This window comes from Pan paniscus, chromosome 7, assembly GCF_029289425.2.
Source record: "Pan paniscus chromosome 7, NHGRI_mPanPan1-v2.0_pri, whole genome shotgun sequence".
NCBI classification, from domain to species: Eukaryota; Metazoa; Chordata; class Mammalia; order Primates; family Hominidae; genus Pan; species Pan paniscus.
In genome coordinates this window covers 39,239,456-39,253,983 of record NC_073256.2, presented here as the reverse complement: position 1 = coordinate 39,253,983, position 14,528 = coordinate 39,239,456, and positions in this window count along the sequence as shown.

Sequence of the window (14,528 nt, the reverse complement as noted above, 5' to 3'; positions counted from 1 at the left end):
TCTATCTATCTAGAGACTCCCTAACTATTACAAACACCTTCCTATGTACATTCTATTCCTGTGTAATAGGTTGTCACCTGAGAATTGCTGACCAGAGCCCAAAACCAAAGAAAGAAAAGAGGAGTCTGCTTTGAATGTAGTGAAAGGAACCTCCAACAATGGGGCCAGCGACTACCCTCTGAGTTAGTCATGAAGCAGTGACAGAAGCAGCCTCGCACCTGCCCTCCATGGTCACAAATTCCACATTCCTCCCCACAACCCCTTCCCAATCTATAGAAGCAGAGGCCAGAGAAGGAAGTTGAAGTTAACATTATCTAAATTGTGTGCTCTTGAACTCATTTTCAGCTACCTACCAAAGTAAGGAGTCTCCAAGATATTCAGTGTAGCCATTGGGATGCCTGGAATAATGGAGACCAACCTCTTATTCCCAAACTGAATGCATACCAACGGTGATGAAAGTTTTCTTCTTTTTTTTTTTTTTTTTGAAAGAGTCTCACTCTGTCACCCAGGCTGGAGTGCAATTGTGCAAGGGGCTCACTGCAACCTCCGACTTCCAGGTTCAAGCAGTTCTCATACCTCAGCCTCCTGAGTAGCTGGGATTACAGGGGTGCAACACCACACCTGGCTAATTTTTGTATTTTTAGTAGAAACGGGATTTCACCATGTTGGCCAGGCTGGTCTTGAACAACTGACCTCAGATGATCTGCCTGCCTTGGCCTCCCAAAGTGCTGGGATTACAGACATGAGCCACTGAGCCCGGCCTTTTTAAAATTTTTCTTATTGTAATTCTTATATACATACAATATTTGCCATTTTAACTACATGTAAGTGCACAGGTCTGTGGCATTAAGTACATTCACATTGTTGTGCGACTAGCATCACCATCCAGATCCAGAAATTTTCCATTTTTCCCAAGTGAAACTGTGTTCCTATTAAATACTAATACCCCATTCCCCCTCCCTCAGCATCTTTTTTTTTTTTTTTTACTCTTGTGGTTAAAACATGTAACATAAAAATCGACCTTTTACATCTATAGTACAGTATTGTCAACAATATGCACATTGATGTATAGCGTATCTCTATAACTTTTTAATCTTGCATGACTGAAACTGTATATTCACTGAAAAGCAACTCCCCATTTTCTTTCACTTCAGCCCTTACCCACAGTCACCAGTCTACTTTCTGTTTCCCTGAGTTTCACTACTTTAGATAATAATTCATGTAAGTGGAATGATTTGGTATTTGTCTTTCTGTGACTGGCTTATTTCACTTTGCATAATATCCTCAAGATTAATTCATGTTGTAGCATACGACAAAATTTTATTTTTTAAGACTGAATAATATTTCATTGCATGCATGTCACATTTCTTTTTTCCATGCATCTACCAGTGGACTTTTACATTGTGTCTACCTCTTGGCCATTGTGAACAATGCTGCAATAAACATAGGAATGTAAATATCTCTTCAGGATCCTAATTTTAACTCTTTTTGCTAGATACCCACAAGAAGCGTTGCTGCATCATATGGTAGCACTATTTTGAATTTTTTGAGAAACTTCCATACTGTTTCCATAGAAGCTGCACCATTTTCCACTGCCACCAACAGTGCACAAGGATTCCAATTTATTCACATCATCGCCAATACTTTATTTTTCTGTTTTATTGTTGTTGTTGTTGTTGGTTTGTTTTTTGAGATGGGGTCTTGCTTTGTTGCCCAGACTGGAGTGCAGTGATGCCATCTCAGCTCACTGCAACCTCTGCCTCCCAGGTTCAAGCGATTCTCCTGCCTCAGCCTCCCGAGTAGCTGGGATTACAGACGTGCACCACCATGCCCAGCATATTTTTGTGTTTTTAATGGAGACGGGGTTTCACCATGTTGGCCAGGATGGTCTTGAACTCCTGACCTTGTGATCTGCCCACCTTGGCCTCCCAAAGTGCTGGGATTACAGGCGTGAGCCACCCCGCCCAGGCCTGTTTTTTTTTTTTTTTTTAAATAATAGCCATCCTAGCTTGTCCGAACTGCTATCTCATGGTTTTGATTTACATTTCCTTAACAATTAGTGTTGTTGAGCGTCCTTTTATATACTTGTTGGCTATCTGTGTCTTCTTTGGAGAAATGTCGGTTCAAGTCCTTTGCCCAGTTTTAAAATCTGATTATTTGGGACTTTTTTTTTTTTTTTCTATTCAACTGTAGGAATTCCTTATATATTTTGGATATTAATCCCTTATGAGATAGTTTGCAAGTATTTCCTCTCATTTTGTAGATTGCCTTTTCAATCTATTGGTAATTACCTTTGCTGTTCAGAAGCTTTTTAGTTTGACATGAGCACTTTAAAATTTCAGATGTATGTGAATATAAGGATGGTGTCAGATTATTTCCTGGGCATTTCTGAAGGCAAATAGCTTACTGAAGTAGTCTAACACAGGAGGCTGAGTAGGGACCACCAGTGGAGTCTCTAAAGAAAAAGGTAAGGCAACGGCTACCCCAGGAGCAACTCAGCAGTTTCAGAGCCTCCATATGAAAAAGCACTCAGGTAGAAAAGGAAGCAGATACACTTTAACAAGAGGGAGATTTGGGGCATGATCTGATGCTCCCAGGAAACTTGACTGCTCCTAAGGGATCCACAGTTAACTGAGGAGGGCAAGGTAGAACCGAAGATATCTAGGCACGTGATCTACACAGAGACCACCACATCATGTATGCCACAAGCAGCAGAAGAATGAGACAAGCTAGGGAGGGGCATGTAGTTAAGATCACCCCTTCCAATATATCCTGTCACCTTCTGCCAGGCTCCAACAACAAAACAACAACCCGGAGAAGGAGAGAGAGGAATAAAAGAACAAACTATCCCCTGGCCACTGAATATCACTTGAGCCAAACCTGAAACATAATGAGGTTTACATTTCACGTGAATTTCATTGAGTGAAAACAACAGCGTATGTCATTGAGATTTGGAAAAGAAATTGATCTGTTAAACGATGACTGAAGGCATTCATCAGAAAAAAAGAGAAAAAGTATTGTTCAGTATTTGTACCTTATTTTGACTATTCAGGAAAGTGGCTGCATTAATATTGACCCCAAATCAGACTATCTCTACTTTCCATCAACTGATCCTGATCCTTCTCACTAAAGACATCATCTACATCATCTTTCACGCAGGGGCCCTTTGGTTACCAGAAGATGGCTGATTTATCTTCTTTCAGCTGGATATCTGCCTTTTTTTTTTAACTGTTCACTTAGGCCATTGTTTCTAGAAATTTCACTGTTATTGAGGTTTTCCTTTGGATATTCTCCAAATTGTCAGGACCTATTTAAAATTATGGTAACAGGGAGTGAATCTAGTATTCCTGCAGGGATCTTGCCAGAACAAAATAGAGGAAAAATATTTTTGGCCTTGATCTGAAAGCCATACTTGCATACAAATTCTGATTAAGTTGGCTAAAAATTAATATTTGCAGATTTCTTACTTTGTGTCAGATATTAAACTAAGGTCTTCTCTTGTCGTATATCATTCAGTTCTTACAAAAATTATTTTGAAGACATTCTCTTTTGGCTAAGATAGAATAACACAAATCAGATTTATTATCCCACCTAAAATAACTAAAAAGCTGGACTAAATATATGAAAAGACAACAGGACTAAATATTGGACACCAAGCAATAAAAGGCAGTACTCCCTTAGAGGCAGGAAGCAAACAAACAGAGCCATATGATTGTTCTGACTTACTGCCTAGAGAGTTCTCAAGGCAAGGCATGGAGAGGTGGAGCCCAGGCAAAGCTTAATGGTTTAACTGCGTTGAGGAAGCAGAACTGGGAATCAGGCAAGGATCAGGTGGCTAAAGTTTACAAGGCAGAGATCAGGAGAAGAGAGAGCCATACTTAGAACTTGAGACCTGTAGAAGACTCCTGTTGAGCCTTCAACTAAAGTCTCATTTGCACAGGCATTTAAAGAAGATACTCTAGGCTGGGAAAAGAACCACCTGAGAAAATTAGAAGGAAGAATTCTCAGCCATCACACAGGGCCAGAAAGTGTCTGAGAATGGAAAAATTCAAAATTCACCAAGTACTGAGTAGACTACTAAGAAGGGATTACCTCGGTAGTGGGGAAAAATTAGCCCTAGACTAAATGTATTCATGTTTTGAAAAGATCAAATGGTTTCTGTGTAACTTAACTGTGTCTCAGAACAAAACTTAGGAATATTTTAGGAATAAAAAATATATTCAGACAGCCCAGGCATGGTAGCTTATGCCTGTAACCCCAGCACTTTGGGAGACCCAGGCAGGTGGATCGCTTGGGGCCAGCAGTTCGAGACCAGCCTGTCCAACATGGTGAAACCTCGTCTGTACTAAAATTACAAAAATTAGCCAGGCTTGGTGGCACACACCGCTAGTCCCAGCTACTCAGGAGGCTGAGGCATGGGAATGGCTTGAACCTGGGAGGCGGATGTTGCAAAGCTGCAGTGAGCTGAAATCACACCACTGCACTTAAGCCTGGGTGATAGAATGAGACCTTGGCTAAAAAACAAAACAAAAAAAGATACATATACATATACATACACACAAGATTATATCAAGTATGTAAAAAGCAAAAAAGTACAACCTATAATGGGGATAAAAAGCAAGCAATTGAAACAAAACCAGAAAAGACACAAATCATATAAATGATATAATTAGTAGGCAACTGCATCAAAACAGGTATTATAACTGTATTAATATGTTCAGGAATCTAGAGGAAAAATTGAACATATTAAGTAGAGACATGAAAGGTATAAGATAGGCCTAAATAGAAATTCTATAGATTAAAAACTACAATGCCTCCAAAAATAAAACACAAAAAAACAAAACCAAGCCAACAAAAAACAGTGGATGGGATTTACGGCAGATTAGATATTGTAGAAGAAGAGACTAATGAACTTTAATGCAAAGCAACAAAACTATGCCAAATTTAACACACAGAGGGGAAAAGAGATGAAATAAAGAATGAACAGAGCATCAGTGAGGCATGAGGAAACTTTAAGTAGCCAAGAGGTTCCAGAAAGGAAAAGAGGAAGAGAAAAAAATATTTGAAAAAATAATGTCCAAAATTTTCCTGAATTTGATGAAAAGAAGCTCAACAAAATCCAAACATATTAAACATGAAGAAAGTTACACCAAGGTGTATCAGAATCAAATTGCTTAGAACCGCTGATAAAGTCTTAAATGAGACAGAGTAAAACAACTTGAGACATACAAAAGAACAAATAGAAAGATGACAGCAATTTCTCAGTGGAAACAATGCAAACCAGAAGACAATGAAGCAAAATCTTTAGAGTTCAGAGGTGGGTGGGGTAGGGGGAGTTGGGGGTAAGGGAGTAGGCACCTGGGAGCACAAAAAAGCTAGCAACCTAAAAATCTGTAGCCAACCAAAATATCTTTCATATGGTGAAGGCAAAATAAAGTATTTTTCAAACATACGGAAGCTGAAAGAATTCATTAACAACAGACCTGCATTATAAGAAATGTTAAAGAAAGTCCTTCCAGCAGAAGGAAACAATTTCAGATAGAAAAATATATCCATACAAAGGAATTAAAAGCATTCGAAATGGCTAGTATATTTTTTTCTAATTTAAATCTCCTTAAGTGATAATCAATTGTTCAAAAATAATAACAATGTATTATAGGGTTTATAACATATGTAAAAGTAAAATGTATGAAAACAATGCTACAAAGACTAAAAAGGGGAAATGGAAGGATGCTGTTGAATGGTTCTTACACTATATATGAAGTGGTATAATACTACTACTTGAAGATTGCGATAGTTAATGATTTACATTACAAACCCTAGAGCAATCAAATAACATTAAAAAGAGGAATAACAAGCCAATGGAGGAGATCAAATGAAATTATAAAAAACAGTCCAAGGGAAGACAGGATGAAAGGAAACTGGAAACAAAGAACAAACAGAAAGCAATTAGTGTTTTGACAGATTAGAACTCAATCATATCAACAACCACATTAAATCTAAATCCTCTATATACCCCAATTAAGAGGCAGAAGTTTGATTTAGGAAAAGCAAAACACAACTATATGTTGCCTACAAGAAGGCAATTTGATACATAAATACACAAATTTATTACAAGTGTAATGATGGAAAAATATAGCAACCTAATACTAATTGGAAAAAGAAGAGAAAGAAACTGAATTGACTATATTATTATCAGACAACATAGATTTCAAAGCAAGATTATTTCAACCTGCTAAAGGGGTCAATTCATCAAGTGGATGCAACAATTCTAAATGTTTGTACATCTAATAACAAAGCTTCAAGATACATGAAGTAAAAACTGAGAAATAAATGCAAATTATAGCTGGAGATTTCAATATACTTCTCTTAATAATTGACCAAACAAGTAGAAAGAAAATCACTAAGGATACAAATGGCTTGAATAATAAATAATACCATTAACCAACTTGATCTAATTTCCATTCACAGAACGTTCCAGCCAACAACATTCAACAGCAATGCACAAATTCTCCTCAAGTGCACATGGAACATAGACCACATTCTGGGCCATAAAAGACGTCTCAATAAACCTGAAAAGATTTAAGTCGTACAAAGTAGGATTTCTGACCACAATAAAATTAAATTTAAAGTCATTTATAGAAAAGTATCTGGAAAAAAATTTAGTAAAATACTTATTTGCTAACTTACACACTTCCAAATAATCCTTGGATAAAAGAAGAAATCAAAAGGCAAATTAAAAATTATTTTTAATTGAATGAAAACAAAAGCACAGTATATAATTTGTGGGATGAGACATGCTGTGGTTTGAATGATGTTCCTCCAAAATTCATGTTGAAATTTTATTTCAATGCAACAGTATTAGAGGTGTAGCTTTTGAGAAATGACTAATGTGGACCACTCATGAATGAGATTAACACCCTGTAAAAGGGCTCAAGGTTGAAGGGAGCATCTCTCCTGCCCCTCCACCTTCCACCATGTAAGCATACAGCAACAAGGCACCATGTTGGAAACAGAGAGCAGCTATCACCAGTCACCAGTTCCGTTGCCTTGATCTTGGACTTGCCAATCCCCACAACTGTAAGAAATAAATTTTATTCTTTATAAACTGCCCAGTCTAAGGTATTTTGTTATAGCAACACAAATGGACTAAGACAAGACCTAAATCTAAAATATAAAAATCATAAAACTTCCGGAAGAAAATATAAGAGAAAATCTTTATAATCTTGGATTAGTCAAATATTTTTTAGATATAACAGCAAAAGCATTATCCATAAAAGAAAAAAATATATAAATTGGACTGCAGTGGTTAAAAGGAAAGAACTATTGATATATGCAATATGGATAAATCTCAAAATAATTTTGTTGAGTGAAAAAGCCAGAAAAAAAAGAGCACATATTACATAACTCCACTTATATAAAACTGTAGAAAATGCAAATGAATCTACAGAAAACAGATTAAGAGGTGCCTGGGGAAAAGGTGGAGGTGGGGAGGGGTGTGAGGAAGGGATGACAAAGGAGGGGATAATTGATATACTCATTATCTTAATTACAGTGATAGTTTCACGGGTGCATATGTACTTTAAAATGTATCAAACAAACACTTTTAAAAAGTGCAGGTTATTGATTTTCAATTATACATCAGTGAAATAAGAATAGGTTCTTTCAGTAAAGCCATCTTACAGATGCAGAATCAGAGCCCCAGGTAAGTAAGTGTCATCTCCCAGGTTTTACATCTACATGTGGCTGGGCCCATATTTGAACTCAATTCTATCTGACAATAAAATTCTTCCCTAAACTATTCATTTTCACTGTAGAATGTTGCCTCAGCATTCATGAGGCCCGTACTGAGCTAATACTTGGCCAGATAACTGAGGACTTTCTCAGATGCACTGCTTTCAGGTACGAACTCTCCCAAACAGAGCTAATGTAGCTGTGAACATACAGAGGAACGTGGAGCTCGATGTGAGCTTTTGTCAGCCGTCTAACTATATTTTATCCCGGAGTAATATCAGCCAGTCCTGTAGCTTGAAACCTCATCTTCATGTGTGATAACTTTCAAATGTGTACCTTCATCCCTGAGTTCCAGGTTTGTGTACCCTATGACCAAAAAAAAAAAAAAAAAGGCTACTCCTAACAACAATAAAAACAGGCTAAAAAAACTGTATTGACAGAAACATGGGGAATACTTCTCTAATAACAAAGCAGATGAGTTTATAACAAGAAAAACTTGCCCAGACTTCATTTCATAAAAACACCTGGAATTGGATAGAAAAACATTTTCTTATTTCCCTGTCATCTTTCTCATATCTCAAAGACCTGTGTCTTCTAACTCTTGATTGGGAAAGTGATTCTTCCATCAGCAGCATGGCTGTGCACTGGGGAGGAGTGTGATCCACATATCCTGGGTGTTGGCAAACTCCGAATATAGATAGTGTGCAGCACATTTGGAAGTTACACTGAGAACAAAGTCAAAGCAACGTGTCTTGATGACTCAGAGGAAGAGCAGTACTCCATAAACATCTACTGTGAGATGAAAAAACTGTTTGACATTTTCAAAAGAATACAGAAGAACTGGTTTCCAAAAAAGCCAGGACAAATAATAAAAGAAGTAAAAGAAATAGAGGCAGAAGAATCAAAATGGGACAATATATAGTGGGATGAATTGAAAACAGAAATAGATAATATAGAGAAGAATTACAAGAAAAGTTAAAAATAAGAAAGCAAAATTAAAATTTTTCTTTGGGATTGCAAAACTGTCACGCAACAGAGGAAACTTAAGGAGATACATGGTGGCGAAATGCATTGTGGAATCCTGGATGCGATCCTGGAACAGAAAATAATAAAGAAATCTGTAGGAAAGATAAATTCGAATAACTGGAGTTTGGTTGATAATAATGTCATATACAGTGGCAGGCAGAATAAAGTCGTCCTAGCTCCAAGATACCTATCTCCGAATTCCTGGAATCTGTGACCTGTCTTGGCAAAAAGAACTTTGTAGATATGGCTAAATTAAGGAGCTTGAGATAAAGAGCTAACCTGGATTATCTGGATGGGCCCTGTAAAATCATAAAAGGTCCTTTTAAGAGGAAAGTGAGAAGGTCAATAGAAGAAGGAGATAAGACAACCTCTGGAAACAGAGGTTGGAGTGACGTGCTCTGAAAAAGAGGCCTCGAGACAAGGAGCACAGGGAGTCCACGGAAACCAGAAAAGACAAGGAAGCCCCTTCTCCCCTAAAGCCTCTGAAGGGTCATGCCTGGACATTAGAACTTTGACCTCTGTTGTATTTGTTACAGCAGTAATAAGAAACTAAAACATGTCCCAATGTTGGTCTCAAACAGTGAAAAATGAGCCAAGGTAATGTAAAATGTTGACCTATGGGGAACTGAGTGAGGGTGGAGGGAACGTTATGTACTGTCTTTGCAACTTTTCTGTAAATGTAAAATTATTCCAAAAGAATAGTTTATTTAAAAACGCTTTGGGGCCTTAAAAACAGAAACTGATACTGCAGAAAATCAATTAGTGTAGAAAACAAGTGAAAGTCTCTCTCAGAATACAAAAGAAAAAGACATAAAAATGGTCGCCAACATGGAAGGCAAAGGACAAGTATAGAATGTCTGGATAACTGCGATTTTGGAGGAAGAGATCAGAACAAAATAAATAGAAACAATAAACCTATTGTGCCAGAAGAAATTCTTTCTGAACTAAGGAAAAACCTGGGCTTGTAAACCCATTTTGGCATTTTAAAAAATAACAGGAATAAAAATCCTGTAAAATTTCATCCAGAAAAAAAATCAGGTTGCTTTTAATGGGGCATCAGTCAAACTGGCTTAGGTGGTCTTCAGTACACGTAGGTGGGTTTCCTGCCTGTCGGAGCTCAACATTCTACCCAAAGCTCTTTTATATTGTGGTAGATACTTGGCTGAAGCTGGAAATGCCTGATTATCTTTTTCAGGAATGAGAAACCTGGATAGAAAGACTGGATAGAAACCATACAACATTTATAGTAATTATTTTGACCTTTCTCACCTTCCCAATGTTTGAATTTTAGCTATTCCTCCATTTATAAAGTGATCTTTTCAACAAATGTCTTATTTTCTTAAGTTAGTCACAGTCATTCTCTTTCTCTTACAATCAAAATAACTTTAATTTGTACACTCCCAGAAGATCCAAATTGCACTGGTCTCAGGAGTCTCCTCTGTAACACTGAAACCCACGAGATAACAGAGCAACTTTATGGTAAGGGAAAACATGTATTATGCAACAATTTTATATTCGTTAAAATGTTCTTGGCAGATATGCAAGAACCCAGAAAAGACGGGTTGGTCAACGGATACAATCATATAGTGTGATAGAAGGAATAAAATTTAGTGTCCAGTAGCACCATAAAGCAATAGAGTTGACAATAATTTATTACATATTTCAAACTAACTAGAAGAGTAGATCTGGAATGTTCCCAACACAAACGAATGATAAATCTTTCAGGTAATGAATATTTCAACTACTCAGATTGAATTATCACACATTGTATAATTGTATCCAAATATTACATGTACCCCATAACAATGTACAACTATTATATATCCATAAAAATTAAAAATTAAAAAAGAAAAAGAAAATATAACACCCCAATATACATCGAACAGAAGAATTACTTGAAGACAACTTTATTATGCTGAACAAAAGTTAGCGCTCAAGAATGGGAAAACTATAATGTAGAAGGAATGACAGTCCTACAATTAGTAAAACAGAATTGTCTTAAAATTACAAGTCTGGCTCAAAAGGAACACAGGCATTAAAGTGTTTCTTGAAACAGTGGATATGTATTGTAGAATTTATTAATTTGAAACTGTTAAAATAGCTGTAGTCTTATTAATAGATTACATCACATTATAATAACAAAATTATATTAGCAAAAACCACAAAGGTGAAAGGGGAAAAGTAAAGTACGTTAAAATGTTGCCAAACTCTTGCCTCAGGGGTACATCAACATAAGCCCTATTCATTTCCAAACATAGATTTGGAAAATGTTTTTGAAAAACTTCAAAGAAATCATCATAGTAACGACTTATTTATCTTCAGAAATAGTGGGCATGAAAATGAACAAGCTAAATATAGTTCATTTAACAAGACAGTAAGGAAAGAGAAGAGACAGCAGAGAAACTTCGTATGATAGGATTATAAAAGTGAGACTGAAGTTTTAACTACAGCTATAAAGGTAAAACGGGTCGGGTGCGGTGGCTCATGCCTGTAATCCCAGCTCTTTGGGAGGCCGAGGCAGGTGGATCACAAGGTCAGGAGATCAAGACCCTCCTGGCTAACACGGTGAAACTCCGTCTCTACTAAAAATACAAAGAAATTAGCAGGACGTGGTGGCAGGCACCTGTAGTCCCAGCTACTCAGGAGGCTGAGGCAGGAGAATTGCTTGAACCTGGGAGGCGGAGGTTGCAGTGAGCCAAGATTGTGTCACTGCACTCCAGCCTGGGTGACAGAATGAGACTACCTCTCAATAAATAAATAAATAAATAAATAAATAAATAAACAAACAAAATAAAGGTAAAACGTACTAATCTCCTCAATTCAGTCAGAGACGTGTGGATTGGCCTGAGCAGTAAAGTACGTTATATGGAATATTATAAAGACATCACTAAGACAAAACTAAACAAGACTAAATGAAACAAAAAAATTAAGGGAAAAATAACATATTGAAGAAAAAATCTTAAGCAGTAGTCATAGCTTTAACGTTAGACTAAGAAAATGTCAAGGCAAAAAATGGAATTCCTATATATCAATACCAAATTCTTCCTATTAATGTAAAACATCTTTTGCAGTGCTTATGTAACACTATAAAATTTTATCATATAATGGGAAAAAAATTCAACAAACAACTACTACAGGTGATATTCTCCAGTAATGATACCATTCTATAAAATAATTTTAAAGTTCATATTTAAAAATCCCAAATCACTCATCATTAAAAACTAAGAACTCCTAAATATCTCTCAGATCAAAGAAAAAACAAAATGTGAATTAGAGTGAATAACAAAGCAAATCTTTGATATCAAATTTATGTGATGTGGCCAAATTGTGTTGAAATTTTAAATTCTTAGCTTTAAATAATCATTTTTGTAGTTTTGAAATGATGAAAATAAATTAATTGAATGTTCTACTAGAGAAGTTGGGGGAGGGACATTTTCACATGAAAATTAGGAAGAAAGAATTTATACAGATTTTTTTAAACTGCTGATTTTAAAAACTGTAAGTCCACTTTCATACTGCTATGAAAAAATACCTGAGACTGGGCAATTTATAAAGAAAAGGAGGCTTAATGCACTCACAGTTCCACATGGCTGGGGAGGCCACACAATGATGGTGGAAGGTGAAGAAGGAGCAAAGGCACATCTTACATGGCAGCAGGCAAGAGAGCTTGTGGAGGGGAACTCCCCTTTATAAAACAATCAGATCTCGTGAGAGTTATTCACCATCAAGAGAACAGCACAGGAAAGACCCACCCCCATGATTCAATTACCTCCCAACAGGTCCCTCCCACAAAACATGGGGATTATGGGAGCTACAATTCAAGATGAGATTGGGTGGGGACACAGCCAAATCATACCAAAAACAGAAAAGGAATTTAATATATTTAGTCTATATATGCTCTTTTCCTTATGTCGTACTACCTTTTATATTATGGAAATAGGCTGGTTATGAATTCTAGTTTTCAGTTTTGTAATGTTCGCATTTTCAAAGTGATCTGAGAATATGTTCTGGGAGCAAACTGTCAACTGGATATTTATAGAGTGTTGGTTGCTGGGCAGCAGTGGAGTGGGAAAGGGAAGCTTCTACAAGGAAATGAAGAATAGTGCAACCAAAAGTATCTCAGAATCCCCTGGATTCTAGGTACTACAATGGAATACCAGTCTGGGATCTCCTTATCTCATGTACATGTGGTTACCTCTCAATCCCATCTCTGTGTTACTTGGTCTTATCAACTAAGTTTTTTGAATACAAATAATGCTGTAATAAGTAATTATTTATTGTATAATTGTTATAAAATAGTAATTATGCCTCACTTTTGCGATGTTGTATCTTACACTTGCTGTTATATCCAATACTGGACTGTCTGAGCAGATTGAGAATATATCCAGAGCAAGAGTAAAGGAAGGGTCCCCAAAATCATTTGTTGGTGAAGAACCGGACATCTGGCATTTTAGAAAATTATTAAAATACTCATTAGATTTTTGCTGGGCTTCCTTATGCTTATTTTACAGTTCAATGTTGGCTTCATTTAATTACATAAGTAAGAATGCAGTTTCAGTTTCTAGGACATCTCATTGTTCTAACTGGGCTGTTTGGCAAACATTATCTCAGCAGGGCTAGTAGCGGGAAGACTGTGATCTCTGGAGCCACAGAGCTCTGGTTGCAAGTCCCAGCTCCACCAATTTCAAGTTTTATGAATCTGGTGATGTTTCTTCTTGATAAAATGAAGTTGGCTGATATTCTCAACTGTAAAATGAAAACAATGTAAACTACTTCCTAGTCTCATGAAAATTAAATGAGATAATGTAAAGTGTTTAGTACAGAGCAGGAACTTGGTGCATGTCCACTTCCTTTCTGCTGATCATTCCATTCTTCGGTGCTCTAGGTGTTACCGTGCTCGCTTTATAGAGGAACGCTCATTTTATAGAGGAAGATAGAGAACATGCTCCCAAAGGTAAGACATTTTAAACCCTCTTTGATACTCCCAATGAAACTAAGAACAATGGTTTCTCACCCCATCTTTTCCCTCAACTTCCTGTTGCCTTCAACTCTAATGAGCAAGCTGAGGAATGATTCTTGGCAAGTTCTAGTGAGAATAAAAACCTGGAATCCCAAAAGCCTCCACTCACAGGGGCAATTTCTGGCATATCCCTTGGCTTCTGCCTCTTACCTGCAGCCAATGATATAAAGCTTCTGCTTACTGCTTAGTCAGTCCACTGCCTCCTACATCTCTCTCAGGAGCTCCTACAACTTTGTAAGCAACTTCGGTCAATTACCATGTCTACTGTCTGTGAAGCGCTGTTGCCTCTCCCCAGATACAGAGCCCTCAGGTCTCTAAAGCCATTCAGTGTTTTTCAAAATTAGAATTCTTTCTGCTTTTTAAAAAATTCCTGACTATTAAAAATATGTTGGCCAGGCACGGTGGCTCACGCCTGTAATCCCTGCACTTTGGGAGGCCGAGGTGGGCAGATCACGAGGTCAGGAGTTCAAGACCAGCCTGGCCAACATAGTGAAACTCTGTCTCTACTAAAAATACAAAAAATTAGCTGGACATGGTAGCAGGCGCCTATAATCCTAGCTACTTGGGAGGCTGAGGCACGAGAATTGCTTGAACCTGGGAGGAGGGGGTTGCAGTAAGCCAAGATAGTGCCAATGCACACCAGTCTGGGTGACAGTGTGAGACTCCATCTCAAAAAAAAAATTCTACATATATATGTGCATGTATATATATGTATAGATGTATGTATAGATATATAATGTGTGTGCGC